General features: G+C 42.5%; 1 protein-coding gene and 1 long non-coding RNA gene across 6 annotated transcripts in view; one reads left to right on the top strand and one right to left on the bottom strand.

The window, feature by feature from the left end:
* The window catches only part of LOC147360365 (uncharacterized), a 49857-nt gene extending 41126 nt beyond the window's left edge, over positions 1-8731 (bottom strand). Inside the window, exons 1-3 of one of the 2 annotated variants that reach the window (XR_015139118.1) lie at positions 7958-8731; positions 7708-7809; positions 7218-7334 (exon numbers count right to left, since the gene is read on the bottom strand). This is a non-coding gene — a long non-coding RNA (uncharacterized LOC147360365). The remainder of the gene's footprint in view (positions 1-7217; positions 7335-7707; positions 7810-7957) is intronic. The other variant, XR_015139117.1, reaches the window with a different exon arrangement.
* Positions 1-17990, top strand: part of ASIP (agouti signaling protein) — an 80575-nt gene that overhangs the window by 42597 nt on the left and 19988 nt on the right. Inside the window, exon 1 of one of the 4 annotated variants that reach the window (XM_086332284.1) lies at positions 9253-9466. The exons of the other annotated variants lie outside the window; for them this stretch is intronic. The gene's annotated coding sequence lies outside the window, so the exon portion shown is untranslated. Of the gene's footprint in view, positions 1-9252; positions 9467-17990 lie in introns of those variants that run through there. 4 annotated transcript variants of the gene reach the window in all.

Raw genomic sequence — 17990 nt, 5'->3', positions numbered from 1 at the left:
TCATTGGAGGGACTGATGCTGAGGCTGAAGCTCCAATACTTTGGCCACCTGATGCAAAGAACTGACTCATTTTAAAAGACTCCCATGCTAGGAAAGATTGAAGGCAGGAGGAGAAGGGGATGACAGAAAATGAGATGGTTAGATGGCATCACCGACTCATTGGCCATGAGTTTGAGTAAGCTTCCGGGAGTTGGTAATGGACAGGGAAGCCTGGCATACTGCAGTCCATGGGGTCTCAAAAGAGTCAGACACAACTGAGCGACTGAGCAACAACTGGTGTGGTAAAACATGAAAGCAAGCCAGGGGCATTATTCAGCTGAAATTCGAGGCAACAATTTCCAGTCTCTGGAAGACTCTTAAAGAGTGGTGCTGATTCCAGAAGAAGTAAGATTTCATTAAGGAAGATATTTTTGGATAAAAGGATCTGAAGCCTCTTAGGTAGCACCCTGGTGGCTCAGACAGTAAAGAATCTGCCTACAATGAGGGAGACCTGGGTTCAATCGCTGGGTCAGGAAGATGCCCTGGAAGAGGGAATGGCTACCCACTCCAGTATTCTTGCCTGGAGAATTCCATGGAAAGGAATTCTAAGGAGGGCTAAGGTGGGTTCAGTTTCTGGGTTCATCAGTCCACGGGGTTGAAAAGAGTCGGACGTGACTGAGCAACTAGCACTTTTAATTTTTTTCAAATAACACCAGAGGGAGTTAGGCTCTTGTCTCTGAAAGTGTGGTTCAGGCCTCACCTCTCAAAGCCACTTTTTTTTTTTTTCTTTTTGTTCATGTAGATCATTTTTAAAGTCTTTATTGAATTTGTTACAGTATTGCTTCTGTTTTATGTTTGGGGTTTTTGGTCAACAGGCTTGAGGGATCTTAGCTCCCTGACCAGGGATTGAACCTGTACATCCTGCATTGGAAGATGAAGTCTTAACCACTGGACTGCCAGGGAGGTCCCTCAAAGTCACTTTCTTCCAATCAGCAGAGATGCGTACAGCCCTCAGAGGCAGTTCTGCACCCAGAAAAACTATTCTAATAAGTTCCAGATGTGGTGCAGAAAGCGTGCCATCACCACTCCAGGCAAACCACATGACCCCCCTGCCCAGCTCACCCCACACAGGAAATTGAAACCTGAGCCCAATGGCCTATTCAGACTCTTTCCTGGAAATATTATGTACTAGGTCAGTATTACAGAGTTTTTAGAAATAGTTCACAAGCATCTTCTCATCAGATCTTCACAACCCTGTGACATGCCCCTTGACCTTGGAAAACTTCCCAAATCCCACACTTCAAAGTACCTATATTATACCACTGAAGTGAAGTGAAGTGCAAGTCACTCACTCATGTCTGACTCTTTGCAACCCCATGGACTGTATTCTTCAGGCCAGAATACTGGAGTGGGTAGCTGTTCCCTTCTCCAGGGGATCTTCCCAACCCAGGGATCGAACCCAGGTCTCCCACATTGCAGGCGGATTCTTTACCAGCTGAGCTACAAGGGAAGCCCATATTATAGCCCTGCTCACCTATATTATAGCCCTTTTGTGAAAACCAGCCAAAGGGCTCTTGAGAGGTGAGTTACTCAACTCTACCCAATGTCGGAAAATCCTGTGGGTCTGCAAAACTAACAGAAATGTCAATATTCTTGGAAAGAGATCTTAATTATCTGTACTTGGAATTCATTAGAAGCTATTCATAAGACCTAGCCAACTTTTAAAAATATTAAAATTTTTAATTTAAAAATATTAAAAAGCAGAGACATTACTGTGCCAACAAAGGTCCACGTAGTCAAGGCTATGGTTTTTGCAGTGGTCATGTATGGATGTGAGAGTTGGACTTTGAAGAAAGCTGAGTGCCGAAGAATTGATGCTTTTGAACTGTGGTGTTGGAGAAGACTCTTGAGAATCCCTTGGACTGCAAGAAGATCCAACCAGTCCATCCTAAAGGAGATCAGTCCTGGGTGTTCATTGGAAGGACTGATGCTAAAGCTGAAACTCCAATACTTTGGCCACCTTATGCGAAGAGTTGACTCATTGGAAAAGACTCTGATGCTGAGAGGGATTGGGGGCAGGAGGAGAAGGGGACAACAGAGGATGAGATGGTTGGATGGCATCACCAACTCAATGGACATGAGTTTGGGTGAACTCCAGGAGTTGGTGATGGACAGGGAGGCCTGGCATGCTGTGATTCATGGGGTGTCAAAGAGTTGGACATGACTGAGCGACTGAACTGAAATGAGCCAACTTTGAGAAAGAGGAAATTAATATTAAGCAGCTATTATGTACCTGGCACTGTGTTTGCAGCTGTTTATGGATTGTTGTTGGTTAGTCACTAAGTTGTTTCCGATTCTTGCAACCCCATGAACTGTAACCTGCCAAGCTCCTCTGTCCATGAGTTTTCCCAGGCTAGAATACTGGAGTGGGTTGCCATTTCCTCTTCCGGAGGATCTTCCTGTCCTGAGAATTGAACCCATGTCTGCTGCACTGGCAGGAGGATTCTTTACCCTGAGCCACCATGGAAGTCCTGTTTATGGGTACTTAATAAGTGTTTGTCAAATGAATGAATGAATTTCTCACAATAACACTGTGAGATAACACCCTTTCAGATGAGGGATTAAGAGAGGTTTAGGTTCAAAATTACACAGCTAGCTAATAAATGGCAGAGCTCGATATCAAACCCAGGTTTTCTGGCATATGCTCTTTTCTTTCAACATCAGTTCAGTTCAGTTCAGTTACTCAGTCACGTCCAGCTCTTTGCGACCCCATGGACTGCAGCACACTAGGCCTCCCTGTCCATTACCAACTCCCAGTGTTATTCAAACTCATGTCCATTGAGTCAGTGATGCCATCCAACCATCTCATCCTCTGTCATCCCCTTCTCCTCCTGCCCTCAATCTTTCCCAGCATCAGGGTCTTTTCAAATGAGTCAGCTCTTCGCATGAGGTGCCTGAAGGATTGGAGTTTCAGCTTCAACATCAGTCTTTCCAACAAATATTCAGGACTGATTTCTTTTAGGATGCATTGGTTGGATCTCCTTGCAGTCCAAGGGATTCTCAAGAGTCTTCTCCAATACCACAGTTCAAAAGCATCAATTCTTTGGCACTCAGCCTTCTTTATAGTCCAACTCTCACATCCATACATAACTGCTGGAAAAACCATAGCCTTGACTAGACAGACCTTTGTTGGCAAAGTAATGTCTCTGCTTTTTAATATTCTGTCTAGGTTGGTCATAACTTTTCTTACAAGGAGCAAGCATCTTTTAATTTCATGGCTGCAGTCACCATCTGCAGTGATTTTGGAGCCCAGAAAAATAAAGTCAGCCACTGTTTTCCCTGTTTCCCCATCTATTTCCCATGAAGTGATTAGACTGGATGCCATGATCTTAGTTTTCTGAATGTTGAGTTTTAAGCCAACTTTTTCAGTCTCCTCTTTCACCCTCATCAAGAGGCTGTTTAGCTCCTCTTCACTTTCTGCCATAAGGTTGGTGTCATCTGCATATCTGAGGTTATTGATATTTCTCCCGGCAATCTTGATTCCAGCTTGTGCTTCTTCCAGCCCAGCGTTTCTCATGATGTACTCTGCATAGAAGTTAAATAAGCAGGGTGACAATATACAATACAGCCTTGACGTACTACTTTTCCTATTTGGAACCAGTCTGTTGTTCCATGTCCAGTTCTAATTGTTGCTTCCTGACCTGCATACAGATTTCTCAAGAGGCAGGTCAGGTGGTCTGGTATTCCCATCTCTTTCAGAATTTTTCAGTTTATTGTGATCCATGCAGTCAAAGGCTTTGGCATAGTCAATAAAGCTGAAGTAGATGTTTTTCTGAAACTCTCTTGCTTTTTCAATGGTCCAGTAGATTTTGGCAATTTGATCTCTGGTTCCTCTGCCTTTTCTAAAACCAACTTGAACATCTGGAAGTTCACAGTTCATGTATTGATTGAAGCCTGGCTTGGAGAATTTTGAGCATTACTTTACTAGCGTGTGAGATGAGTGCAATTGTGCGGTAGTTTGAGCATTCTTTGGCATTGTCTTTGTTTGAGATTGGAATGAAAACTGACCTTTTCCAGTCCTGTGGCCACTGCTGAGTTTTCCAAATTTGCTGGCATATTGAGTGCAGCACTTTCATAGCATCATCTTTTAGGATTTGAAATAGCTCAACTGTAATTCCATCACCTCCACTAGCTTTGTTCGTAGTGATGCTTCTTAATGCCCACTTGACTTCACATTCCAGGATGTCTGGCTCTAGGTGAGTGATCACACCATCGTGATTATCTGGATCATGAAGATCTCTTTTGTATAGTTCTTCTGTGTATTCTTGCCACCTCTTCTTAATATCTTCTGCTTCTGTTAGGTCCATACCATTTCTGTCCTTTATTGTGCCCATCTTTCAACATACCCCACTGCTTTTGAAGAGTTGGAATCATACAGAGAGAAAATAGAATGTTTCCTCTTGAAAAGAATGTTTATAGCTTGTAGTCAGAATCAAGAATCATAGTATTTCCAAATGGTCTTAAATATTTATTAGTATGTGTACTAATAAGTTTTTCACTTACTATATACACAGTGCATTACACACATAGTAATTATCTATACTTCTAATGATTTAATTATCTGCATAGATAAATCTCAAGTAATAATAGTGAACACATAGTGCTTACTATATGCACTGTGTATATAGTAAGAGCTTTAGATATTTTAAATTATTTAATTCTCACAGAAGCCTTATGAGGTTTGTACAGTTACTATCCCTATTTTACATATGGGAAACTGAGGTTCATAGAGGTTAAGCAACCTACCCAAGATCACACAGATAGCCATGGTAGAAATAGGATACGAGCCTAGGCTATCTGCCCTGGAATCTTAGTGTTTGACCATCAGGCTATACTACTTCTCAATAGTATTATATTGCTGAAAATTAAGATGTAGGATACATATAGTAGAAACCATTTATATAAATGTTTAAAACCCTCAAAACATTTCTGTGGGGTTTTTTTTGTTGTTGTCTTTTTTACAAAATCGTGTATCTAGAAGTATAAAAATATTCATGGGAGTGGTACTCACCAACTCAGGCTGGATTGTGTTTACCTCTGGGAGAAGAAGGAGAAATGAATGGGGAGCCATATTATAACATTCTATTTCTTTGTTTAAAACTCTGAAACAAATAGGGGGTTAACACATGGTTGAATATGGGTTTCCCATGTGGCTCAGTGGTAAAGAATCCGGGTTTGATCCCTGCGTTGGGAAGATTCCCTGGAGGAGGGCATGGCAACCCACTCCAGTATTCTTGCCTGGGAAATCCCATGGACAGAGGAGTCTGGCCACTTACAGTCCATGGGGTCACAAAGAGTCGGCTACAACTTAACAACTGAACATGCTCATGGGTGAATTTAACAGTTTATGTGACTTGTCCAAAGTCACATAAAAGTAACAATTTTTTTTTTTTTTTGGCTACACTAGACCAACTAGTCAGAGAAGGCAATGGCACCCCACTCCAGTACTTTGCCTGGAAAATCCCATGGATGGAGGAGCCTGGTAGGCTGCAGTCCATGGGGTCGCTAGAAGTCGGACACAACTGAGTGACTTCACTTTCACTTTTCACTTTCCTGCATTGGAGAAGGAAATGGCAACCCACTCCAGTGTTCTTGCCTGGAGAATCCTAGGGACCGGGGAGCCTGGTGGCTGCCGTCTATGGGGTCGCACAGAGTCGGACACGACTGAAGTAACTTAGCAGCAGCAGACCAACCAGTCCATTCTAAAGGAGATCAGTCCTGGGTGTTCTTTGAAAGGAATGATGCTAAAGCTGAAACTCCAGTACTTCAGCCACCTCATGTGAAGAGTTGACTCATTGGAAAAGACTCTGATGCTGGGAGGGATTGGGGGCAGGAGGAGAAGGGGACGACAGAGGATGAGATGGCTGGATGGCATCACCGACTCGATGGACGTGAGTTTGAGTGAACTCCGGGAATTGGTGATGGACAGGGAGGCCTGGCGTGCTGCAATTCATGGGGTCGCAAAGAGTCGGACACAACTGACTGACTGAACTGAACTGAACTGAGGTCTTTGTTGCAGCCCATGGGCTTTCTCTAGCTGTAGCATACTGGGGCTTCTCTATCTGTGGCACACGGGCTTCTTGTTGCAGTGCCAAGGTTGCTGTTGTTGTGGAGCATAGGCTGTAGAGCATGCAGGCTCTCCAGTTGAGGCACGCAGGCTTCATAGCCCTGCTGTGGGGTCTTAGTTCCCCGACCAGGGATCTAACCTGTAGTCCCTGCACTGGAAGGCGGATTCTTAACCACTGGCCCACACAGTAAGTCCCCAGGTGGAATTTTTTTAATAGATCACTGAGTCTCATTCTCCCATTTAGGATTTGAGAACAGTCTGTATAGATTAGGAAACCAACCAGATAGTAATCTGTTCAAGGGCCTACTGCAAGTCAGTGGCAGAAAACAAGTCCCTAGACTTCAGAGCACTTTTGACTCTCACCACCACCCTTTCCTACATCCTGCCATTCTTTCCTACATCCTACATTCTGTCTTACCTCCTGATTTACCCCCAAAGTTTCGTGGTTTTTTCCTGCTGGACAACTTGTATTTGTCCTGTTGGTTAATTTCTTTTAAAGAAATAATTTTTGATTGCTCACTTATATTTCATTGTTCCATATTCAAATAGGATTATATTTTAGAGTCATAGGGCTTCCCTTGTGGCTCAGCTGGTAAAGAATCTGCCTGCAATGTGAGAGATCTGGGTTCGGAAGATCCCCTGGAGAAGGGAACAGCTACCCACTCCAGTATTCTGGCTTGGAGAATTTCATGGGCTGTATAGTCCATGGGGTCGCAAAGAGTTGGACATGATTGAGCAACTTTCACTTTTACTTTAGAGTCATAAGGCCCAATCAGCACCAGAGCCAAGCCTTTCCCTAGGAATTTTATGTCTTTTCTCCTTTTTAACTCCTTCTTCTTATTTTTTTCCCTTAGCTCTATCTTCCACAGCCGTTGATTCCCATCATCTAGTATCCATCAGACTCAAGATGTTGTCTCCTCCCGATTCCATATTTGAACTCTTGATTTATCTGAACAGCTTACTTGGTGGGTCATACAAGGAATGAAAATTTAGAAAACCGTCACATCTGTGGAGGGCTCCACAGGTTCCAAGGTGTCTACATGGTTTCATTTGATTGGCCCAGGGTGGGAGGCAAATGAGATAGTGGGTTCAGACAGTTTATATGACTTACCCGAGATCGCAAACAGAAAGTAACAAAACCTGAACAGAATCCACATCTTCTGACTTTGTATTTACTTCTCTTTCCAATTGTCCCTGTCTCCATAAACCACCAAAAAGAAGTTGGTCCCTACAAAAGAGGATAAATCAATGAAGGACTAGGGATCATCACTACCTGTCACATTCTTTCACCACCATCCCCAGCAAAACAGATAATACTTGCTGCATGGCCTTATGTTAAGCTGCTCTTCTCTGCAGAACCTCAAAACTTCACATCACCCAGGGGTCATAAGTTGTGACCCTGTAAATTCCAGTTTGTTCAAATAAGCTCAAGTGAGCAAGAAGAGGTGAACCACAGACTAATCACTTATCATGTCAGCAGAAGGGCAACCCTTCAACTGTTGAAAATTTATGTAGAAATTTTTAAAATTATGAGACCAATATTGAAAGTTCCCAAAGAGATTTTACTAATAAGGCAGGCTAGGCCTCAGCAATCTGCCTACCTAGAGTTTAACTTCTCCAGTGAATGCTGCTTAGCCCACCCAGATGCCGGGGTCCTGCCCCGGCTGATCCAGGGTATTCGAAGCGGGGACGGCATCGGCGACCTATTTATTTAAATATTTTATCAAAGATATAAAGAGTAATAGGATGAGGATAGCTCAGTAGGAAAATTCAGTGGAGAAAAGAGGCTGAGTAGCTTGGTTTACGCGGGAGACCAATAAAACTTCAAGACAAGAAGCTTGCACCACTTACGTAGGCCGCAGGCGTCCTTCCGTTCTCCCGAAGGAGAGGAGACGCTGAGGCCTCCCCGGTCGGATCTTAGAAGCCCAGGCATAATTAGTAAGCATGGTGGGTTCCGCGCTCCAGATGGAGACTCAACCAGAGTGAGAGAGAGAGCGACATGGGGAGACCAGTATTTCGAGAAACTGATCCCAATTCTTTATTTTCCAGAGTCTGTTTTTATACACTGAGATGTTATACAAAAGTCACGTGGGGACAGCAGTCCTGACTTTTATTAAAGTCAGGTGCTTCACACAAATGTATACAGAGGTCTTAGGGGTGTTACATCATCTTCTAGCCAGGGGGGCCTGCTGACAATTTACAACCCTCTCCTTGTGACAGCGGTCAGTCAGTCAGGACACTTATTTCTCCAGGGCTGATTAGTCTCAAAACAGATGCCACCCAAATAAAGTTACATTCCTACAGGGTGAGGGTGTAGTGGGTTTTAGTTAAGGAAAGAATTTACTTAGCCTAAGGTCTAACGTGATTAATATCAAAGGTTAATACTTATTCCTTCTATATATTCATTAATGTGTGTAAGGGCAGGGGATATGGAGACTTAGCAACAAACGTTGGCTCAACAAATGAAAAACCCTTCACCAACACAATTTCTAATTAGCCCACTATACTTATAGTTTTCTAACTTCTCTAAAGAACCTGTTTTTAGAGGGTTTAAAGCATCTCGTGCCTCTCACGGTTGGGAGGCTGTGAGCAATCACATGTGGCCCGACGAGCCTGTCAGGCAGGCTAGAGAAACTTCAGAGGAGTTTGTAGGTTAAAACACTCTTGTCACACCCAAGAGTTTTTATTGACTGGAGCTCTAGGTTAACTCCTTCTCTGAAAGAGGTGGTGGGGGACAGCCCCCTGTAAAGTCAGAGGTGTAGGTAAGAGCACAAAGTAGTAAAGTAGGCAGGCTCTGGTTATGGGGGTAGACGCTCGAGGATTTCCAGGGGGACTCCTGAGGCTCGATCCCGCCTTTGCGTATGTCGAGCCTCCTTCCTCATGACCTTTGCCATGGGCGGAGTACCTCACTCTGGCCCCCAGCACCCAGAATTTCTGAAAGAAGCTAAATTAAACCTTTCTTTGGCAGGATGTGTTTTTCCAGGTTAACTCGTTATGGCAATTCATTAGTTTCATTCTCTGTCCTGGGATCGATTCTGAATTAAAATCTCATTAAATCCTGCCCATGGGTAACCTCAGTGCAGCCACTTCTTTTCCAACCCTTTACAACCTCAGTGTCAACACCAATTCTAATTCCAAAGACTGGGGAGAAAAATAGGGAGACCAGACCACAAGGCTTGCGGCCATCAGAATGGGTATGAAGGCAGTCTTCACTTGGCTGATGGCAGAGATGCAATGAGGAAGCCAGCTACTGGGAGTTCCTGGGGTCTTTTAAAAATCTCACAGCAACACATCTTGCCTCTGCTGCATAAGGACAGGGAAGACGCTCAGCTCTGGCTTCCCTTAGAGATAAAAGACACTGTAAGTAGGAAAAAAAATTTTTCTTTTCTTCTGCTGCCTACAGAGATCCTATCTCCTTCTCTGTGTTTAAGTTTCAAATGGCTAGAGAGCCCCTCTATAAAATAAGCACTGCCCTTTACTTTTTCTACTTTTGTAAAAAAAAAAAAAAAAAACACCTGTTCTGCTGTTCCATTTACTGCTGCTTTTCTGATGATGAAACGTTTTTTTCTTTGCATTGTGGATCAGTGAGACTATTCCTGCCTGTGAGATGGAGTGAAGTTTAAAATAATGTTTGCAGTAGGGTTGTTTGTTTTCTTGTTCTTGTCCTTGAAATGAGGGTTGAGCTAGCCCCCAGCCTGCTCTGTTACAAGGTGAGAACCAGATTCCTTTGGCCTCCACTTTCTGAGGGGAAGCATTATCAATTTAAATATGCTTTGGAGGAGGGTGTGGTAAAGCTACTGTTACTTTTGAAAGTTTAAAGAACTTTGTGGGTCATCCTTCATTTCTTCATTTTCAGGAAAGCTAAACAGATTTATTTGTTTCACTTTTGTGGATCAGAGTAGTTTAGCACAAAGAAAGCAATCTACCTTTTGTGGGCTAGTAGCTTCTTATTACTCTATACCCTGCTTTTTCCACTTTCTAGCAGCAAAAGAAAAAAATTCCCTAGAAAGACATACTTTAAAATCTCAGCCCTGATGTCAGAATCACATTTCAGCGCTTCTTTAATGTCTTCAGGAAGTCACCAGTAGTATCAGATTTCTAATGGCTTTCAGAGAGTAGAATTTGGGATTTCAGATCAGTCTTCATGTGAAGAATTGGTTCATTTCATGTTTATTAGAGCAAAACCAGACAACCAAACTTCCATTTGTTGGAAATCTTCCTTTTCCTTTCCAAGCGTTTGGTTTTTCAGGGTGGAATGCCTGTTTCAGCACATTTTAATGCCCTTCAGAGGAAAGCTTGGATTAATATTTTCAATTGTGGGTGCATTTGTTCTGTTTCAGCAACACTGGATTTTCTGCCAGTTTCATTGGAGAGGCTCTAGGAGGCTTAAGAGATGAAACATTGGAGTCACTTTGGATTTTCTTTGGCTATTTTAGGGGCTTTTGTGAGAGTGAGAGATCTTGACCCATTCTAAAACACAATTTCACAGTTGTTTGTCTCAAAACCTTTTCTACTTTGTCTAAACACAAAGTTTCTCTAATTCACACATGGTCTTAAGATTTGCTCGGCTATATTCCCTTTGGTCTGCCTTGATCCTTTTCTGCAGAAAATTTCTCTGACATCAAAGCCTCTTCCCTTCCTTCTGCTGAAAAGTTGTTGAGAGCTGTAGAAGACCATCCATCCAGCTTCAGGCCACACTCAACAAGTAAAGAATACCCAAGTGACACGAATTCAGAACATTAGAAGACAGTATGATTACTGGGCCAGAGAAAAGAGAGAGAAGTAGTTTCTGGACAGTAAAACCGTAACCAGTAATGTCCCCACAGTGATCTTTGTTGAGTGATAAGAACTAAATCAAGCCAAAGGGAATGATGTCAGGAGATTAATCATTTTAGCAGCTCCTATCAGCATTGCATTCCTTATACACTGTGGGAATGCATATCTGGGGATTGGGACTCTTGAATCCTGTTTCAGTAGAACAGCAGACAGACTTCACATTGACATGCAGCTGCCAGGATGCTTTGTGTCCTTTTGCTTCATGAGGAGGAGCACAGCATGAAGCCTTCTTAGAATTCTAATGCAGAGCCTCTTGGGCAGAGCCTGGGCCTGCCACATGGTTCCTGGTCTCAGAAGAAGAGTCCTGAAGCAGGCTGTCCATGTAAAACCCAGACCAGAATATTATTAGAATATTAGAATATTCTATAATAATAATATAATATCAGTTCAGTTCAGTTCAGTCGCTCAGTCATGTCTGACTCTTTGCAACCCCATGAGTCACAGCACGCCAGGCCTCCCTGTCCATCACCAACTCCCGGAGTTCACTCAAACTCAGTCCATCGAGTTGGTGATGCCATCCAGCCATCTCATCCTCTGTCGTCCCCTTCTCCTCCTGCCCCCAATCCCTCCCAGCATCAGAGTCTTTTCCAATGAGTCAACTCTTCTCATGAGGTGGCCAGAGTACTGGAGTTTCAGCTTTAGCATCATTCCTTCCAAAGAACACCCAGGACTGATCTCCTTTAGAATGGACTGGTTGGATCTCCTTGCAGTCCAAGGGACTCTCAAGAGTCTTCTCTAACACCACACTTCAAAAACATCAATTCTTCAGCGCTCAGCTTTCTTCACAGTCCAACTCTCACATCCATACATGACCACTGGAAAAACCATAGTCTTGACTAGACGGACCTTTGTTGGCAAAGTAATGTCTCTGCTTTAGAATATGCTGTCTAGGTTGGTCATAACTTTCCTTCCAAGGAGTAAGCATCTTTTAATTTCATGGCTGCAATCACCATCTGCAATGATTTTGGAGCCCCCCAAAATAAAGTCTGACACTGTTTCCACTGTTTCCTCATCTATTTCCCATGAAGTGATGGGACCAGATGCCATGATCTTCATTGACAAACTGAATAATATTCTAATAATATTATTATATTTTTATTATATATTATTATATTATAATATATTTTATTATATATTATTATAATATAATATAATAATATAGAATAATATTATAATATTATTATTCTAATACTAGAATATTATTAGAATATTGTTCAGTTTGTCATCCATAAGGCATAAGAATTAAACTAGTCAATTCAGTCACAATAATCAAATAAGTCTATGTGTATAGATATAGCCCAAGAGATCAAATCATTTTGGTATTGTTTATTCTAATACTGGTTAAAATGGTAAAGAAGACTTTACTCAAGACTGTTGCCATAGGGATGTTGCAATAGGAGAGGAAGATCAGGCTCAACTCAGAATACAAACAAGGACAGTTGGGAACTTTTAGCCAGTGAGGACATTGAGAGGATTAGAGGACGGAAAATTACTAAGAGGAGACATCAAGGATAAGGGGATTCTTGCTAACTTAACCTAACAGGATTCTTGCTAAAGGTAGGCTTATACATCAAAGGTGGGGGATGAGAAACTTGATTAGATATCGAATGATCATATATCAAGGGTGGGGGGGTTCTCACTAAATTGACAGGATTCTTGCAAAATCTGAGCTATGCAGGTCAAAGAATGGAGGGCCAAAGCCAAGGCCTAGTTAAGAAGAGGGCTCAGAGAAACCTAACTAAAGTTTGGTCAGGGAGAGTCTTTGTAAGTACCTACAAGCTGTTTTCTCTTCCTCCCCTCTATTCGCATCCTACTTCCCCCAACCATAGCAGCTACAAAAGCCAGGTCTCCACTTTCCTCAGCCAGTCATCCCTTAGACTTTCCAGATTCCCTCATTATTGAAAAACACAATGTGTTGTTGAAAAACTCCAGTTTCTGGAGTCCTGGAGTCTCTCAGGACTCAAGGTTCAGCATCTCAACTAGCAAATGTATTTCTGACTCATTCTTGTCTCTGATTGCTAGGGTCAATTTACTCCCTGATGAAAGAATCAAGGCCCTCCCCACTTTGGGAAACTAGCTTTCCATGTGTGGAGAACATCTCTGACAGACCTGCTGGCAGCATTTGCAGTCCCCACCCCCAGGGACAGTAGAGGAGGAAGAGCTAGTGATTAAGCAAATACATCACCCTCCCTTTAGTGGCCGCATTTTTAGTCAGTTGGACAGTCAACCACTTTAACTGATAGAGAACTGAGTGTACAGAACTAAAGGAATTCTAAAACCAGTTTGAGAAATGGGGTGAACACTGTTTTGTTTTTATTTCTACTGTAGCAAGCTGGACTGGGCCAGAATGGAAGACCACCAAACCAAGGAGTTTGTAATTTTCCTTCTTTTCACTTCAGGCTAAAGTACCAACCTTCTTGTATGACTCTGGAGTTAGGAAGGCTTGGGATCAACTCCTCTCTCTATCACATGCTACCTCTGTCCCTTGGGCTGCTCTGGGTTTCAGTGTCCTCAGCTGTGATACACAAATTGTTAAGAGGATTAAATGTACATAATGTGTCTATAGGAGTTTTCCAGGTGGCGCTAATGGTAAAGCACCTGCCTGCCAATGCAGGAGAGATAAGAGACTCAAGTTCTGTCCTTGGTTCAGGAAGATTCCTCTGGAGAAGGAAATGGCAACCCACTCCAGTATTCTTGCCTGGAGAATCCCATGCACAGAGGAGCCTGGCCGGCTATAGTCCATAGGGTCACAAAGAGCTGGACTCATGTACCGAGAGCAGAGCCTAATGTATAACAGGTGCTTGATAAATGGAAGGTCTTATGACTCATGTCTCTGCCCTTGTCAGTAATTAGCAACTTGACTTATCTTCCAAGGAAAAGAGTAGCACAGTGGAAAATGTTCTAAGCTTGACTCAACTGATTCAAGTGTCTGGGAAATCTCTTTTCTGCTGTCAGTTTCCTTATCTGTAGAACCAGAGTGAATAGACAGAATCAGTGTTTGCACACATGGCTGTACATCACAATTGCCTGGAAACTTATTGAAAGTATGTCTCCCAAACTCCATCCCTGGAAGTTTAGATTCAGTGGGCCGAGGACAGGCTTTGGCGTTTACATTTTGTAAAAGTTCCACGAGAAAATGGATGAACAAATGTGGTATATTTACAGTGGAATACTAATCAGCTATTGAAAAAAAGAACAAACTACTTAAACATACAAAAAAATGAACGAAGCCTCAAAAACATTATATTGAGCAAAAGAAATCAGATACAAAAGCTGAATCATCATTCAGTATGATTCCACTTGTGTGCTCAGTCGTTCAGTCATGTCCTGCTCTTCTGTGACCCTGTGGACTATAGCCCACCAGGCTCTTCAGTCCGTGGAATTCTCTAGGCAAGAATATCGGTGTGGGTTGCCATTTCCTATTCCAGATGATCTTCCCAACCCAGGGATCAAACCTGCATCTCCTGCTTGGCAGGTGTATTCTTTACCGCTGAGCCACCTGGGACACCCTGGGATTCCGTTTATGTGAGTACAAAACCCAGAAAAATCAATCTATGGTGGTAGGAGTCAGAATAGACATTACCCCTGATGGGTGAAAATGGATGTTGCCTGGAAAGAGACACAATGGAACTTTCAGGAATGGAAGAAATGTTCTATGCCTTGATCTGAGTGGTGGTTACACAAGTGTATAAAGTTAGAATTCATCAACCTTGATACTTAAAATTGGTGCATTTTACTGTATAGAAATAATATCTTAACAAAGTACTGTTAGCAAAGGAGCAAAATGTTCTCCTAACAACCCTAATGCACAGCCAGGTTTAAGTTTCCTGGACAAGATGATTCCTAAGATCTCTTTCAGTGCGAAAGCACTGTGGTTCTTATATCCTCATTTCAGGTCCCCTTAGTACTCTTGCCTGGAAAATTCCATGGACTGAGGAGCCTGGTGGGCTACAGTCCATGGGGTTGCAGAGTCAGACACGACTGAGCGACTTCACTTTTCACTTAGTCATTTTTGTCCACAAATTAGATTATTTCTTTTTAAATTTTTTGTTTAGTTATTTTACTTTTGGCAGTGCTGGGTCTTGGTTGCTGTGCACGGGCCTCCTTGGGTTGTGGTGCACAGCTTCTTATTGTGATGGCTTCTTTTGTTGTGGCACACAGGTTTAGTTGTTCCGCGGCACATGGGATCATCCCAGACCAGGGATCGAACCAGTGTCCCCTGCTTTGGCAGGTGGATTCTTTACCACTGGACAGCCAGGAAATCCCTCTTTTCCCTTTCTTGATCAAATGCAAGATCAAAGATATTAAGAAAAGCCATAGTGTGTTAGTGTTAGTCTCTCAGTCATGTCCGACTCTTTGTGACCCCATGGACTGTAGCCCGCCAGGCTCCTTTGTCTATGGAATTCTCCAGGCAAGAATACTGGAGTGGGTAGCCATTCCCTTCTCCAGGGGATCTTCCCAACCCAGGGGTTGAATCCAGGTTTCTAAGGGATGCTAATGCAATTTAAGAGTTGTCTAAGCCCCAGTATGACAGAACAAAGGCCGAGGAAAAAAATATGAAACCACTATCTGACTGAAATCTGATATGATATGAAATCTGACATCTCTCTAGTCTTGTTGGCCCAAAGGAACCAACAAATCTGAGGACTTTCTGTTGCTGGTTTTATTTTTTCTTCATTCATTTACCAAATATTTATTGAGTGCCTTGCTTTGTGTCAAGTACTGCTGGGTAGTGGGAGCAACAAAACGAATATGATAGCAAGGTCCCTGCCCTCAGGAAGTTTAAATTCTATAAGAAAAGGAAAGCCCATACAAAATAAATATTTATTATTAACAACTATTAATTGTTACATTGTGGGTAAGTGCTATGAAAGAAATAGGATGATGAGACAGATAAACACCAAGGAAGGATGCTTTTTAGATAGAGTGGTCAAAGGAGGACTACCATTTGTACAAACAATATTTGTACAGAGATCCAAAGATTGCCAATGATCCAGCCAGGTGAAGAACTAAAAAAATCAAGTTCAAGACCAGGGAATGAACATAGGGCCAAGGTAGAAGGAGTACAATATGTCTAAAATCTAGTAATTGAGTGGGAGAGTCTATCAGATGAAGGCAGAGAGAGTAACAACAGGGCCTTACAAGAATTTGTGATTTTATTTAAAGAGCAATGGGAAACTATTAAAGTCTTTAAGCAGGGGATGATATGTGATTTTAATTCCCCCTCTCCCTGCCCCTCAAAAAAAAAAAAAAAAATCTCTCTACTATTTTGGAAATGGATGAAACAGGACAAGAATGAAGACAGGATGTTAATTAAAAGACATTTACAGTTGTCCAGGCAACAGTCCCAGAGGTTCAGAATCTGCTGAATTGCTAATCAAAGCTACCCTAGCTTTGGTAACTCAGTTAACCAAAGACAGAGAACAAGAGCAAACAACTTAAGAAGTTAGTGAATTCCTCATGCTCAATTAGCCTTGTCTTTCTAATTGTTTTGCCCACATGTCTAGATGAGGCTGATTAAAGGATACCTCAGAAGGTGGGGTTCAGTCCCTAAAGTACCTTTCTTCAAACTCATTCACAAGAGGCAATCTTGAGAAGTGAGCCAAATTTGTGACCAAGGCTCTCCAGGTGCTTTTCATAAGTTTCTTTTTCTCTTTTAGGGTCTCACACTCACCCTCAGCAGAATCTACCCTCCTAACACAGTGCCCCAAAACTCTCTCAAACCCTTCTTTCTTTGCTTCTCCTTTCCTTTCTTCAGAGGTCTGCCCTTAGATAGGAAAGTAGAAAACTAATCCAGTAGTACTAATTACTACCAACTTAACCATGACCAAGAGCATTTGCATTTGATCCTTACAGCCCATAAGACATGCTATGGAATCTGACTAGTTAAGGGAAGATATTTTGAGGAAGACTGTGGCTTAAATTCTGTTTTGTGAATTATCCCTCTCTGTTTTCACACGGAATTCAGACTAGTTGACAGAGGTTGTATGAAGGAAAACGTTAACTGGAGACACCATTGATTGTGGACCCTGAGGCCTGGATCAGCAGGTAGAGGGATTCAGAGCAACAGAGGGTGGGACTGGCTTTCCATAGAAATCTTAAGAGAGGACAATCCAGGCAGTCCCCAAGTAGAGGGCGCCATCTTGCTTGGCTGAAGGCAAGAACCCAGAAACAGGCCAGTGCAACGGGCCTGGAGGAGGCAAGACTTAAACAGGCTTCCGAAGGGAAGTATAGGATTTGGAGAAGGAGATGATGAATGGCCATGACATTCTAAACAAGGTGAATGGGGGAATTCCCTGGTGATTCAGTGGTTAGGAATCTGTACTGTCACTCCCGAGGGCTTGGGTTCAATCCCTGGTCGGGAAACTAAAAATCCCACAAGTCATGTGGCATAGCCAAAAATGAAAGAAATAGCATAAAATAAACAAGGGGAATGAAGCCCTTGTTTTCAGATTAGAAGGTACAAGTCCACAACTCTCCCCATAACTTGCTCCCTATTTTTCACCCAAGGTTGTAGAGAGAAAAGCTGGAAGTCAAGCATAAATCCATATCTGACAATGACTGATTCTCATTGATGCTGATGGTGCTAACTTTTCCTTCTCTTCTCTCCTGACCTGGGCAAGTTGGAGTCCTCTTAGGGATAGGCAACACTAAGTCACAACCCTGGTCTTGTAAGTTGGATGAGCCATGCTTTATTCTTTTTAAAGAGAAACAGCCCATTCAGAGAGAAACAAAATCAACATCTCGGCTTGGCTATAAATAATTGCCCCACTCTTTAGAAAGTCTAAGACCTAAGAGCTCTGAATCTAATCAGCGTCTCAAAGGGCTGTGATCTACCAGATACAGAGAGAGACCAGACCACAGTACAATTTATCTCTTCCTTTTTTTTTTTTCAGTATTGTGAGAATATTTTTCAACATGGAGAATTTCATGTAACCTCCACCCAGAGTCATCCATATTTTTTACTATATTTGCTTCAAGTCCTTTTTATTTAAAACAAATTACAGAGGGAACTCCCTGGAGGTCTAGTGGTTAGGACTCCATCCTT

Source organism: Bos grunniens, chromosome 13 (assembly GCF_055505025.1).
Source record: "Bos grunniens cultivar Pamir isolate PY7600 chromosome 13, Bosgru_T2T1.0, whole genome shotgun sequence".
Classification (NCBI taxonomy): domain Eukaryota; kingdom Metazoa; phylum Chordata; class Mammalia; order Artiodactyla; family Bovidae; genus Bos; species Bos grunniens.
This window is presented reverse-complemented; position numbering and strand designations above follow the sequence as displayed.